Consider the following 13,746-nt stretch of genomic DNA (forward strand, 5'->3'; position numbering starts at 1 on the left):
GTCCAAAAGTGATTAATAACCCCCTGTCTTTTACTAATGATTTTAATACTTCTAAATAATATTCTTTGTTTCTTTTTTTCTGCTGATGAGGTTTGACCCATCTCAAATGATTATATTTTCTTATATTCTCAACTGATTATCTTTTCTTATGCTCTCAGTCAGCCCATGTAACTTCACCTTCACTGTAAACTGAATATAACAAGGTACTTCAATTCGAAGTGAAAATAAAACACACACACTGATCTGTATCTAATATTCTGCTAAACCTGGTTAACTAAAACTACATAGGAAGAAATTATCGCCCTTACCTTAGTCGTTGCTCTCTACTTCTGTGCAATGACTGGAGTACTCCTTTTTATGTATGATGGCCAGACAGCCCACCTTGTTTCAGGGCTACTCACCCGGGGAAGCCTCTTTTTCAAGCCCCCTGCCCCTGATAGGGTCCCCATTCAGGTTCTTGTTAGAGGTCCCTGTTCAGGTGCCACCTGTTGAGGATGCCTGGGTCCACGACTGTGTTTAATTGCCGGTAGAGTATGATAAAAGAGAAAGATATACGGGCCAGGTGGGTAACAGGTCCAGAATCAGTTCCGTTTATTGATCTGAGGGCTAGGGTTTTTATACCCCATTCATGGGAAGAGAACCCAGAGTACCAAAGACAAAAGTATCAACAATAATTTTTCTCATGGGAATGGTAACTAGGGGGAGTCCCCCTGAAACGTCTCCTCGCTTCCCAGTTATCTTTCAAGGTCCTTCTGTTCTCAAGGGAAAGACAGAGCAGGGGAGGGCTCGGAGAGCCTATGTTCTGACTTACGTGGCCATCAGACTAAGGAGAGGCTATAGGTAAAACCGGGCGTGGCCTAAATCCTCAAACCCATCAGTGCAAGCCCTCTATAACTCAGCATCAGATCATGTAATTCTTTCCAGGTTTTTCTGAAATTCTCCTGCTCATCATTTCCTATAGCACGATAATATTCCATTACATTCATATACCACAACTTGTTCAGCCATTCTCCAATTGATAGATGTCCCCGCAATTTCCAATTCTTTGTCACCACAAAAAGAGCTGCTATAAATATTTTTGTACATGTGAGTCCTTTTCCCTTTTTTATGATCTCTTTGTGATTCAGACCTAGTAGCACTATTACTGGGTCAAAGGGTATGCACAGTTTTATAGCCTTTTGGGCATAATTCCAAGTCGCTCTCCAGGGTGGGTTGGGCAAATAACATTTTTTATTTTAGAAAATGAAATCCAATAAATTACCAACAAAACTTATTTTTTGAAATAGCTATTAATTTTTTAAAAAAGAAATTAAGTTCAAGAACTCTAGATTAAACACCTTTATCCTTTCTGGATACCCTCTAGGAGGCTAATCATTGCTCTCTATCAAGAAGGCATCAAAGGGTGAAATGGGGTGGGGCAGGATGGAAGAAAGTCAGGAAGGCAGGAAGAGGAGTTGGGGAGGATGAGGAATAGGAGAAGGAGGGGAAAGAGGAAGGTGACTAATGGAGAGACATGAGTAGAGTGGTGTCAGGAGGAAGCAGCTAGTGGAGGTTGGTGGGTGACAGGTGTTTGTTTTTAAAACAATAATTTCATAATTGACCACTTAGCCTTCTGTCATTCTTTTCTCCAATCCATCATGAGTTCCTTGTCTCTTTGTATCCCTAACTCTTATCATAGTGCCTAGTGTGCTGTAAATTTTTAATAAATGCTTGATTTGACCAGGTCTCTTGCTTTATTTCCCTTTCTTTTCCTCTGAAAACCTACTGATGTTAATTCCCATGCTTTCCTTCTTCTAATTTCATCCATTCCCATCTTCTCCAGAAGATTGCAATCTCAATCATGCCTCCCCCTTGAATCTTCAAACATGCCCAAATCTCTTCCATCCTTTAAAAAACAAAACAAAAGAAAAAACCAAAACCCATCACTAGACATTACTATCCCCACGAGCTATGCATTGTTCTATTTCTCCTTTCCTTTTCATGGAGGCTATCTCCAGTCGTCCTGATCTATGTTTTGCCACTGGACCCAGATGACTCCAGAAGAGAAAGTGAGGCTGGTGACCTTGCATAGCCCCCTCACTTAAATCCAATTCACTCGAAAGTCATGGCATCATCTTCCTGATGTCTTGGTCCTCTTCGATATATTTTCTTTTTTCTCTTTTTTTAAATTAATTTATTTTGACTTATTAACAATCACTTCAATAAGCTTTTGAGTTTTACATTTTTCTCTCCTTCCCCCCCTGCCTCCCTCCCCAAGATGACATAAGCTATACATATACATTCCTATTAAACATATTTTCACATTAGTGATGTTGTAAGGAAGAATTAGAACCAATAGGAGGAACCACAAGAAAGAGAAAATGAAAGAAAACAGAAGAAAAAAATAGCCAATAGTATGCTTCGATCTGCATTCAAACTCCAAAGTTCTTTCTTTGGATGTGGATAGTATTTTCCAATATGAGACCTTTGGAGATGTCTTAGATCCTTGCAATGCTGAGAAGGGCTAAGTCTATCAAAGTTAGTCATGGCACAACGTGGCTGTTACTGTGTACAATGTTCTCCTGGTTCTGCTCACTTCACTCAGCATCAGTCCATACAAGTCTTTCCAGGTTTTTGTGAAGTCCCCTTGCTCATGATTTCTTATAGCACAATAGTATTCCATTACATTCATACACCACAACTTGTTCAGCCATTCCCCATTCCATGGGCATCCTCTCAATTTCCAACTCTTTGCCACCACAAAAAGAGCTGCTATAAATATTTTTGTACATGAGGGTCCTTTTCCCATTTGTACAATCTCTTTGGGATAGAGCCCTAGAAGTGCTGTTTCTGGGCGGTCCTCTTCCAGAACGAAGGAGAAACAACAACACCTTCTCCAATCCATTATATCTATGTTGCCTCATGAATGTTCCTAAAATGCAGACCTCACCAGATGACAAATTATACATTCCTATCTCCTCTGTCTCTCACGTATACACACACTCACAATCACATGATATTTACACAGATATGCATGCCCACAGAATGCCCCCGCATACATACATACAAATATGTACATACTCCAAGCAACATGCCAAACATCACTCTATGATGTGCAGGGATTCATTGATGCTAGGAGGAAATATAGAACTGAGTCCTCAACCTGGCCCCCCTTCCCACTGGAATCTGGTCCATATCAAAAGCTCAGCAAAACAAAGTTCCCTAACCAGGGCCACAGCGGTGAGAGCAGCAAATCCTAACCACTAGACCACTAAGGGTTAGCTGTCGGTTTTGGGTCCTTCCTCACTCAACATAACATTATCCTCTTGCAACCTCAAGTCCTCAGCCTTCTGAGGCTGAGGTGACCCATCAGATGACCCATTAGATTCATGACTGGACCCTTATGAAATAAATAATTGTCCCAAGACTAATGTGATTAGGTTTTTTGTAAGACTCTACTAAATTATATTAAATCTCATTACTAGCAGGTTTAAGTAGCGCTGAAGTGCCTTGAAACCTGGAAAATAGATCTAACGGAAGAAACATCTCTGAAAATCTGCCCTACAAAAGGACCCTAGAAACAAGTACTGTTGACTAATAGCCTTATTAAGGATACTGAGATTCTGATTGAGGTCGCATATCTGTCAGTTTAAGTAGATCAAACTGGACAATTTGTGGACAATGGTCAAGGACCTATCTCTTTAACCTAGAATTTTCATGGGAAAACAGCTTCCTAGAAGTAGACAGCTCCTACCCAGACCTTTGACCTGGATGCATCTTAATGAGTAAGCAGGAATTCTCTTTCTTATCTTCATTTTTGCTAATATTTTTGTCTTTTTTGTACATTCTTTTCCTCTTAATTTATCTCTTACCCCTGAGTCACTCATTCCAAATTAAAAACTGTATTCCCCATAAGGTCATAGACTGGATGCTGGCTAAGACCAAGGAGTGGACCAAGCAAACAAATCAGTGTGATCATACCTATCATTCTATCTCACGTTTGCTACTGGCTCCTAAGAATTTATATTTCATTCAAGTAATACTTACAGGGAAGTTTATCAAAGAGGGGAACTGTGAAAAATATGAAATTGCATTGTCATTTTAAAAAATTATGTTCATTTGTCCTACCCATGAGCACTTGATATTTTTCTGGTTGTTTAGATCTCACAATGTTTGTGTGAAAAGTGTTTTGCAATTGTGTTCACATAGTTCCTGGGTTTGTCTTGGTAGGTAGACTTCCAAATATTTATATTGTTTACCGTTATTTGAAATGGAATTTTTCTTCCTATCTCTTGTCCATTACTTTTGGATTTGTTGGTAATATATAAAAATGCTGATGCTTTGTGCTTTTCATGTTTTATGGGTTTATTTTACATCCTGTAACTTTGCTGAAGTTGTTAATTATTTCAAGCAATTTTTTTAGTTGATTATGATTCTTTAAGTATACCATCATATCATCTGCAAAGAGTGATAGTTTCATTTCTTTATTGCTTATTTTAATTTCAATTTCTTTTTCTTCTCCTACTGCTAAAGCTAATATTTCTAGTACAATAATCAATAATGGTGGTGATAATGGGCATCCTTGTTTCACCCCTGATCTTAATGGGAAGGCTTTTAGCTTATCCCCACCAGAGACAGTTTAGTGATGGTTTTAGATAGATATTACTTATCATTTTAAGGCAAGCTTTATTTATGCCTATACTCTCTACTGTTTTTAATAGGAATGGGTGCTGTATTTGTCAAAAGCTTTTTCTGCATCCATTTCTGTTGGTTTTGTTATTGATATAGCTTTTACATTATAGTTTTCCTAATATTGAACCAGCCCTGCATTCCTGCTATAAATCCCACCTGGTCATAGTGTATGGTCCTGGTAATACATTGCTGTGATCTTGCTAATATTTTATTTTAAAATTTTTGCATCAATATTCATTAGGAAAATTGGACTATATGTTTTGGCTTTTCCTAGTTTAGGTATCAGCACCATATTTGTGTCATAAAAGGACTTTGGTAGGACTCCTTTTTTGCCTATTTCCCCAAATAGTTTATATAGTATTGGAATTAAATTTTCTTTAAGTGTTTGGTAGAGTACACTTGTAAATCCATCTGGCCTTGGGGATAAAAATATGAGATTGTAGATCATAGATGTGGAAGTAACTTTTGTTACTTTACATTTCATAAACTGAAAAATGCATACATCCTCTCTTCTTAATGGGGCAAGGTATCTTGTTCTGGAAATATATGTCTGAAATAAAGTACATCTACCCATTCTTGATATCCAGCTGATATAGAAACTGAACTTTGTTGTGATTGATTTAAACTATTCTTGCTAATGCTGCAGAATACTGCCCAAAAGCAATGTATAAAGGAATGTTTTTACCTTGTGCTTGCGGTAGATGCTTCCACATGTGAATATCTATCTGAGTAGCCAAATAAAAGTCTTTGGGCTTTACCTGTCTTAGGACTCATGCTTACGAAGATCCCATCCTTGGGGACCTACTGAGATTGGTGAGTAATGAATCCTGACGGTCAGCTTCTAATTCAATTCTACCACAGCCCAGTCTTTACTCACCAGTTTTCTTGCACCTCACTTCCCTCCACATACTCTGAAATGCAGTGACACTGCCCCCATTGCTGTTCCTCTAAGCAAGCTATTTCATCTCCGTACACAGACTTTTCACTGGTTTTTCCCTTACGCCTCGAACTCTGCCTTCTTATCTCTGCCTCCTATTTTCTCTGACTTCAAGTCTCAGCTAAACTCCCAGCCTTTGCCAGAAACCTTCCTTACTCCTCATCAATCTTAGTGCCCTCTCTCTGAAAATTGCCCCTATTTATCCTGTATATAGATTGTTTGCATAGTTTGCAAATACGGAGTCTACCCATGTCTGTGTATACGAGTGGAACTAAATCCGGGAATGTAGGAGGAGTGCTACATACAGTCGAGCTCGTTGGAGCCAGGGGCTGGCCCGCTGAGTTTGGGTATTCCCTGAGCACCTCTCGGACTGGAGCAAGCTCTTTTATGAGTGGCTCACACAGGTTTGCTCTGTGGAGGTTGGTTTTTTTTTTCTTCTTCCTTTTTTAAAAAAAATTTTAGACAAATGCTAAAACTTAAATACATAACAAGAAAAGAAAAACAAGCCACTGTAAACTTAAATACAAAATAAGAAAAACAAAAAAAGTCACGTGCACAGCAGAACATAGAGGAGAGGATTCAAATTATATAGCAATAACTTCATTTCAAGAAAGGCTCTATATTAAATACTGTTCATTGTGTTGAAAGCTGTCCATCTTTTCTTCCTCTAAGTTTTCTTTTGTTCTCTGCTGTACACTTTTTTTTTTTACTTTGTTCTTCCCCCCACCCCCACTCCTCTCTATCACTTGGGCTTCCTTTTCGATCGGAGAGAAGAAATTCGACTAGGCGGGGAAGGGGGTAGCTCGCCGCTGCGGTTAAAATGAGTGCCAGACAGACTCCCTTGGGTTTCTGAGATTGGGGGAGGGCGGGCGAGCTGGAGAAAGAGGGTGGCGAACACTCCTGTGGGCGATCTCCAGAAAGCTTGCTTTTGGCTAGCTGTCTGTGGAGGTGCTGAGGATGGCTCTTGGCCACCTAAAGCCACAAATGCGCCTTTTGCGCTAGGAGAGACCTTGGCTGTTTAAGAGCAGGGATTAGCGTCCCGCCCCTGCGCTTCCTTCATTCCTTTCTTTGTTTCTGGAGCAGTGGGCACAGAACCTGGCACATAGTTGTCGGTCAAAGCCCTTCATAACCTGCCCTACCCACTTTCTAGTCTTCTTAAGCCTTCCATCATTTCCTGTCCCCTCCATCTACGCTGCTAATCCAGGGACACTGGCTTCCTTGCTGTTTCTCGAAGAAGACACTCCATCTCTCGCTACCAGACATTTTCACTTGCCATCCTCCATGCCTGGAATACCCTCCTTCCTCATCTCCACCTGCTGGAGATTCCTCTGGAGGGAATTCCCAGCTAAAATCCCGAAGGCTTTCCTGTATCTGCCTTACTTCTAGTACCTTCCAACCATGTTTATTATTTCCTTTCTATATCTCGTTTGCACATAGTTGCTGGCTGTCTCCCCCATTAGATCGTTGGCTGCTTGTGAGCAGAGATTGTCTTTTGCCTTTCTTTGTACACCCTTGCACTTAGCTGGGTGCTAAGAGGCGCTTAATACAAGTTTACTGGTTTTTTTTTTGGTTAGGCAATGGGATTAAGTGACTTGCCCAGGGTCACACAGCTAGTAAGTGTTATGTGTCTGAGGCTGTACAAGTTTACTGATTGACGTTATGACAACCAAAAGGATGAATTCATCAGGCTGCGGGTATATGTCTGTTGGGTGTGTGAAGGACCAAATTTGCATATACTTATTCGCAAAAAAAGCATTTAAATTTATTGTGTTTGTTTTCCTCTAAGTGTACTGAAAATGTACAAGGAGTTGGAATCAGAATGGAAAAGGGAAAGAAGACCCGTGGTGCACCCGATATTCCGTAGAAATCTTATTGGAGGAGCTTGACAGGAATGTCAGAGGGTGGGTGAGCCTGGCTTAAATTGGATCGCCATCTTTGGAGGAATTGTCCCGATTGGGGTGATGTCAGATATTTTGGAGTTCGTGAATATGCATTCTATCCCGCCGGCTAAGGTAGAGGCTCTTTCCGCTTTGTCTTCCAAAGTTGCAGCCTCCTAGAGAGTCCCCTTGCACAGACTAAGCACTCTATTGTTGTGAAGTTGAAGTGAAATATTGAGCTCGAGATCCAGTATATCTAGAAAAAGGAAAAGATCCAAGGGATGATAGAAATAGAGAGCCACCAACACAACTAAGGTGGGGCACATGCTCAAAGACCCCCAAAGAGATGAGAAATCAATAAAGAACCCGTCAGGGGTCAGGCGAAAGTCAACGGTCATTCGTAGCTCTGTGTAGGGGTCAGCGGTGTGGTAAGACGAGAGCGCTGAAAAGTAGAGTTGCGTCGGCCGGGAATCGAACCCGGGTCAACTGCTTGGAAGGCAGCTATGCTCACCACTATACCACCAACGCAACACGCCATAAGCGTTCAGTAGCTATCTCTCCCAAGGCCTAGTGAGAGCTCCAGATAGTTTCCTCGCTGATCCTGCAGCTGGGGCGCCATAAGAGCCCTGCCCGCCGCTGCACTCGCTAGCCAACTCTCTCCTCATTCGAGCCAAGGCCAACCCAGATCTCCTCTTGCCTCACTGGCAGTCGCCCTCCTTGCCCGAAGTCTTCAGCCCAGACAGTGCTCCTGCCATGTCTGCCAGAGACGGCGCCTGGTGCTGCCCGAGCTCAGCTGCATCCCTCATCACCCCGGTCTCCCAGAGCCTCTGCATCTCTGGCAGCTTCACGTTTGTGAAGTAGGTCAAGACCGGTATCAACGCTGGCGGTACGGTTGGCTTCACCATAGCCGCAAACCGCCGGCAGGCCAGCCTGAGCCCACCAGCTTTGAAGGATTGGGAATGGACCAAGAACCGCAGACCAAAGCCCAGGACAGCGCCTGAACCAGCCTGTGACCTCTATGGTTTGGGTTGCCACAACTCTTGCCTCCCACGTCCCACTGTCTTGTCCCAGTCCTCCATGTCCCTGCCCGCGCCAACATGGCCCCTCCTCTCGCCCCTGACACGGAGATTTCTTTCTCCCACTTTCTGACTGTTGGCTGTAGTATGAGAGTGGGACTGAGTGTTTGGGTAGGGCGCGAATCACTTGCGGGAGAGAGGGCTTGGGATCAGAGACTGGGCAGTGGGGTGAGTGGCTGTCCTGGCCTGAGATGGGCCGTTGGGCCTTGGCAGCGCGAGGCCCCTCTCCAGCTCGAGCAGGCACGCTGTGAGCAGCCCACAAACTTCCTTTGTGGACATCAAGTACAAAACCCTGGCTCTTGTGCGGGCTTTCTTTTCGATCGGAGGCGAGATACTGGGCAAGAAAGGGACCTCGCGTCTGGGGCTACAATGACTGCGAGACAGAGACCCCTTGGGCATCTGGAGCTGGAGGTGGCCAGCCCACCAGCAAGTCTGGGTTTGGCTGGCTAGGCCACAGGGGGTTGGTGCTGAGGGTGGCCCTCGCTCTCCTAGTGTCGCAGTGACGTCTTTTACACTCAGAGAGGCTAGGAGTCCTGAGTTGAAGCTGCGGCTGGTAGAGAAGGAGTAGAGATATTGGGGTACTGTGATGTGTTAAAAAAAAAAAGCATCTCCCCGTCGGGGAATCGAACCCCGGTCTCCCGCGTGACAGGCGGGGATACTCACCACTATACTAACGAGGAAGCAGTTAGTAGAAGTTGGGCTGTCAACATCCCAGAAATGCAGACATAAAGACAGCCCATCCCAGGGATGTATACACACACACACACACACACACACACACACACACACACACACACACACTCAGCCATTCACTGTGCATCCTAGGGGCGCACATACATACATATCCCTTCCTCCCCTCTCCCCTCCTTTCACTGTTTCTTAAGCCCCACAGCTTTCCAGCTTCACAATCTGAAGGCCCTTTTTCTCCATAGCCACCTCAGTTACCTGCCTCAAACCCCTCTCAAATTCCACCCCTCGAGAGACCTCTGGACCTATCAGTCTAAAGCTGGGCTCTCAGCAGCAGGCTTTTGGGACATGCTTTTGGAAAGAGGGGGCCCTGGATGGAGTGGCCTTATGGATCCTTTAGTCTCTATGATTCCTCTAAAACAGCTACTCTTTCTCGTCATTAGAGATGGCTCTCCAAAGGAAGGAATTCCTCACCGTACTCGCGTGTGTCTGTTTGAGTTTGCGTGTGTGGGTGTGTGGATGTTTGATCCCTTTGAATGTCTGCTGTAGTCTTCTCAGGATAATATTTTGGAATGCATAAAAAGAAATCCAAAAAAAGTTACCCACGAAACAAGCTCAGGAACTCTAGGTTAACCCCTCCCCCTTTTTCCCCCTCGATAGCCTCTAGGTCGTGTGTGTGTGTGTGTGTGTGTGTGTGTGTGTCTGCGTGTGTGTGTGTACATTTTCAAAGACTCCAAGGGAAGAGACATGTAATGAGGTGAGAGGGGGAGAGCAAGAAAAGGAGAAGGTAGGGGAATAGGCGGAGGAGAAGGAGTGGGACGAAGGCGGTGGCTGGGGGTGTGGCTGAGAAAGAGGTGCTGTGATAAAGCAGCTCCTGGAGGTCGATGGGCGTTGGATGAGACGGATGGGTGGTGGGGTGAGAAGACAGAGCAGCTGAATGCTCCGGGACCTCATCTGCTGATCCACTGAGCCAGTCTCTTCCCTCCTGGCCAATTTTCACTTTCATGGAAATATTGACCATGTCTCTAGGCGAACCTTTCACACCGCCAGCTTTGGGATCTTGGGATTCACTCATCTTGGGGATACTCTGTCCCAGCACTCACTCTCAGTGCTTCAAGGCACCTCCTGGTCTAAACTTTGCCTTACAGTTGATGCGACGTTTGCACACTCATTGTCCAGTTTATTTTTGGTCACATCTAGGCCGGCGCGCCCCAGGGGCTCTTCTGCTTTGGGACGTATTCGAGGGAGGAGTGTTTTCCTAAGGAGATGAGACCCTTTAGTCCCCCACAGCAATGCTGCGGGAGACATTGCTGAACTCTCAGCAGTAAGTTCTTGGCTGGGGGGGAGGGGCTAGTGGTTGAACTGCGTGTGTTCCTTAAAGAGAGAGAGGCAGGGTCCAGGATGCAATTGTGGAAGGCCACAGCAGCTGCGGTGCGGGAAACCGGGGGAGTGGAATGGGGATGGGGGTTGAGACGGATGAACGCTCTGGTCTTGGGATCCGTAGTAGGGTGTTAGTGTACGCACTAAGAATCCGTCAGGAAGGCACACAGCGTTTGTGGAAGGGTAGTTCTAGACATGGGTAGACTTGCTTGGATAGTGCTGGGGCCTGGGGGAGAGGGCAAGGCGTGTTGGATGGAAACTGAATAGGGTGAACCCAAGGGTCTGAGCTCGTGGTTTTATTGTGGCTGCCGTCACTCGAGTAGAGGGAGGGAGCAGTTTGGATTATGGTCAGGATGGCTGGTCTAATTTTCGGCCTTGCCAGAATATCCTCCCCTCGAGACCTGGGTTCGTATCTCCCCCTTAATAGTTGCTTTTTGTCTCCCATTGGGCTCTCAGGGTCCCGCGGGCACCTGAGGGCTACCTGAGCAAGAGTGTGCGACTTGCACCTTCAAGAACACCACTTCCTTCTTCTCAACCCATGGTCCGTCAGAGTCCAAGACTGGAAAAACCAGTCTTTCAATGAGGTGTGTGTAGGATCAGGTCCCAAATGAAGACTATGTTGGATTTTTGCTGAAGGGGTAGATTGGAAGAAAAATGCACCCTGGGACTTCAGGCCTTTTTCGACCCTCCCCACCAACAGCTTTCAGATACCTATCTCAAGGCCATTTAACCAGCTTCTCTAGAGGAAGAGGTATGGGAGCAGCAGGAGAAGTAGTAGGAGTAGGAGGAGGACAATTTAGGGGAGGAATCCTGGAGGAGGCCCAAAGCAAAAAGCAAAAGTTTTAGGCGAGATTTTTCGAGTATGGTGTGAAACTAGAGCAGGTACTGACCCACCAGACCGCTACGTGTATTCTGAGAAAAGAGAGACTGAGAAGAAGGATGACTCGGTCACCTGGCATGGCTGGTTCAGTGGTAGAGTTCTCGCCTGCCGCGCGGGAGGCCCGAGTTCGATTCCCGGCCCATGCACACGAGCGTTTTCATCTCAAGTACCCTCTTGGGGACGCTGATTATGAGTGAGCTTTTGGACAGCTTCCCTTCTATGTACACTTGAAACACCAGGAGGAAAAATCCCGCCTCTGCTGAATGGTTACATCCCCATTTGTCGCGACAGCCTTAACCACCCTGCCCTCACTGACTCGAGATCACTGGAGAATATCTCTGAACAAGATAGTTCCACAGGCTTGTAGATCTTGTTGACTCTGCTCTGCCTCCACCCTACCTAATAGATGCCTTCCCTCCGAGTCCCCCGTCAGTTTTCCAGAGGGCCGGCGAAGGCTAGTGGCACTGATAATGTTTGGGATGGGTGGCACTGGTTTTCCTTCTGTCCCTGGGCCTTGGTGGCTAGGCCTGTGGAAATGAAGCAAGATGATAAGTGAGCAGGGCTCGGGGACCATTTGTATCCGGGGCCAGGAAGCGGAGCTGGAAAGAAAGGAATCCCTTTTTGGTATTATAAGCCCGTTGAGGGGCCTCAAAGAGCTGCAAAAAGCCTTCCCTGACCGGGAATCGAAACCGGTCACGGCAATGAGTGCCGAAGCTTAACTACTAAACCATTGGGTAGCAAGTCTTTACCTTCCTGAATGGCTTATTCGGCGCAACGCGACTCCTGCATGACTCCTGTGTCCTGGGTACCTCCACACAGCTTCTTCCATTGACTCAGCAACAATATTTGACTGTATTCTGGCTTCCTGTTTCTCTGCTTTTCCACCAAGTGTCATTTCCATTGCTAGGACAGGAGCAATTCACGAACGGTGGTGAGCCCAGAATGGAGGCTTACACATTCAGAGAGAAGTTTTAATGTTCTAGATGTGCTCAACCAGGAGAGAATCCACTTCTCAATCCTTTATGTTCTGCCTTAGGCGCTTCACTCTGGAGCCTTTTCAAGAAACAAGTCCGACCTCTGTGGGGGATTGGAGGAGGGAGGGAAGGTAGGGCACACGTCTTGTCTTGCCCCAGGGCACAGCCCCAATGCACTACTCTGGCACTGTCCTTCTCTTCTCCCACTTTACTATTTCACATGGGAATCTCTTCAGCTTCCAAGATTTCAACGATAGACTCACCTCTAAGCAAACGATTCTCAGATCTTCTCGCCTAGCCCTAACATGTCTCCTGACTTCTAAGTCTCGAATTTCCAACTTCCTCTTAGACATTCCCGAACTTTATGTCCCGTAGATATCTTAAAATCAAGGTGTCCCAAAATCATCTCATCTTTTCCCCCAGAACTTCCTCTCTTCATAATTTCCCTAGTACTGTCGGGATCACCACCATCTCCTCTGACTTCTCTATCCAGGTCCACGGGTCCAGGAGGGTCCCCCAAGCTCTCTGTCTACATGTCATCCTCCACGCCTTACTCTCACTGTTCAAAATGCAATCATTTGACAAGTCCTCTGGTTTCTACCCCAGAAATATGGCTCCTTTAGTCTCTCTTCTCTCCCTAACACAGCCACCAATCTAGTGAAGGCCTTCATCACTTCAAAACTGGGTCATTGCAATAGCTTTACTAGCTGTTCTCCCTGCCTCAAGTAGCTGGACACTCCAATTCGTCTTCCATTCAGATGTCCACTTGTTCTTCTTGAAGCTCAGATCTGACCAGAACTCTGTGTTATTCATTTAATAAACTTCACTAGTTCTCTGTTGCCTTGAGGATCACATATACAGTCCACAGTTTAGCTTTGAAAGCCTTTCATAACCTGGCCCCTTCCTCCCTTTCCAGTTTTCTTATACCTCATATGCCTGCCTCCCCTACTTCAATCATTTACCCTGAGAGTTCCATGCCTGGAACTTTCTCCCTCCTCATTTCTGCCTCCCAGCTTCCCTAGCTTCTCTTAACTCTCAGCTAAACTCCCACTTTCTTCAGGAAACTTTCTGTATTTCCTTAATGTTAGGGCCTTCCCTCTGAGACTACCACCCAAAAAGACTTGCTCCCCCACTCACTTCTTTGCATTGGCAGTATTTAGCATGGTGCCTGCCACATAACAGGTGCTTAACAAATGCTAGTTGATTAAATAATTTCCTAGCTGCTACTTTTGCCATCCTCTGGGGACCATCTCCAGTCATCCTG

At 45.3% G+C, this 13,746-nt stretch overlaps 3 non-coding genes across 3 annotated transcripts; 1 reads left to right on the forward strand and 2 right to left on the reverse strand.

Annotated features, from left to right (window-relative positions):
* Positions 1–7,941: 7,941 nt before the first annotated feature.
* On the reverse strand, positions 7,942–8,013 carry TRNAG-UCC (transfer RNA glycine (anticodon UCC)). Its single transcript has one exon. It is a non-coding gene; the product is annotated as a tRNA-Gly (tRNA).
* Positions 8,014–9,169: 1,156 nt separating this feature from the next.
* Positions 9,170–9,241, reverse strand: TRNAD-GUC (transfer RNA aspartic acid (anticodon GUC)). Its single transcript has one exon. It is a non-coding gene; the product is annotated as a tRNA-Asp (tRNA).
* A 2,342-nt stretch (positions 9,242–11,583) lies between these two features.
* Positions 11,584–11,654, forward strand: TRNAG-GCC (transfer RNA glycine (anticodon GCC)). The gene has a single exon. It is a non-coding gene; the product is annotated as a tRNA-Gly (tRNA).
* The last annotated feature ends 2,092 nt before the right edge of the window (positions 11,655–13,746 follow it).

The sequence above is a fragment of the Phascolarctos cinereus genome, unplaced genomic scaffold (assembly GCF_003287225.1).
Source record: "Phascolarctos cinereus isolate Bilbo 61053 unplaced genomic scaffold, phaCin_HiC Scaffold_5;HRSCAF=322, whole genome shotgun sequence".
NCBI lineage: Eukaryota > Metazoa > Chordata > Mammalia > Diprotodontia > Phascolarctidae > Phascolarctos > Phascolarctos cinereus.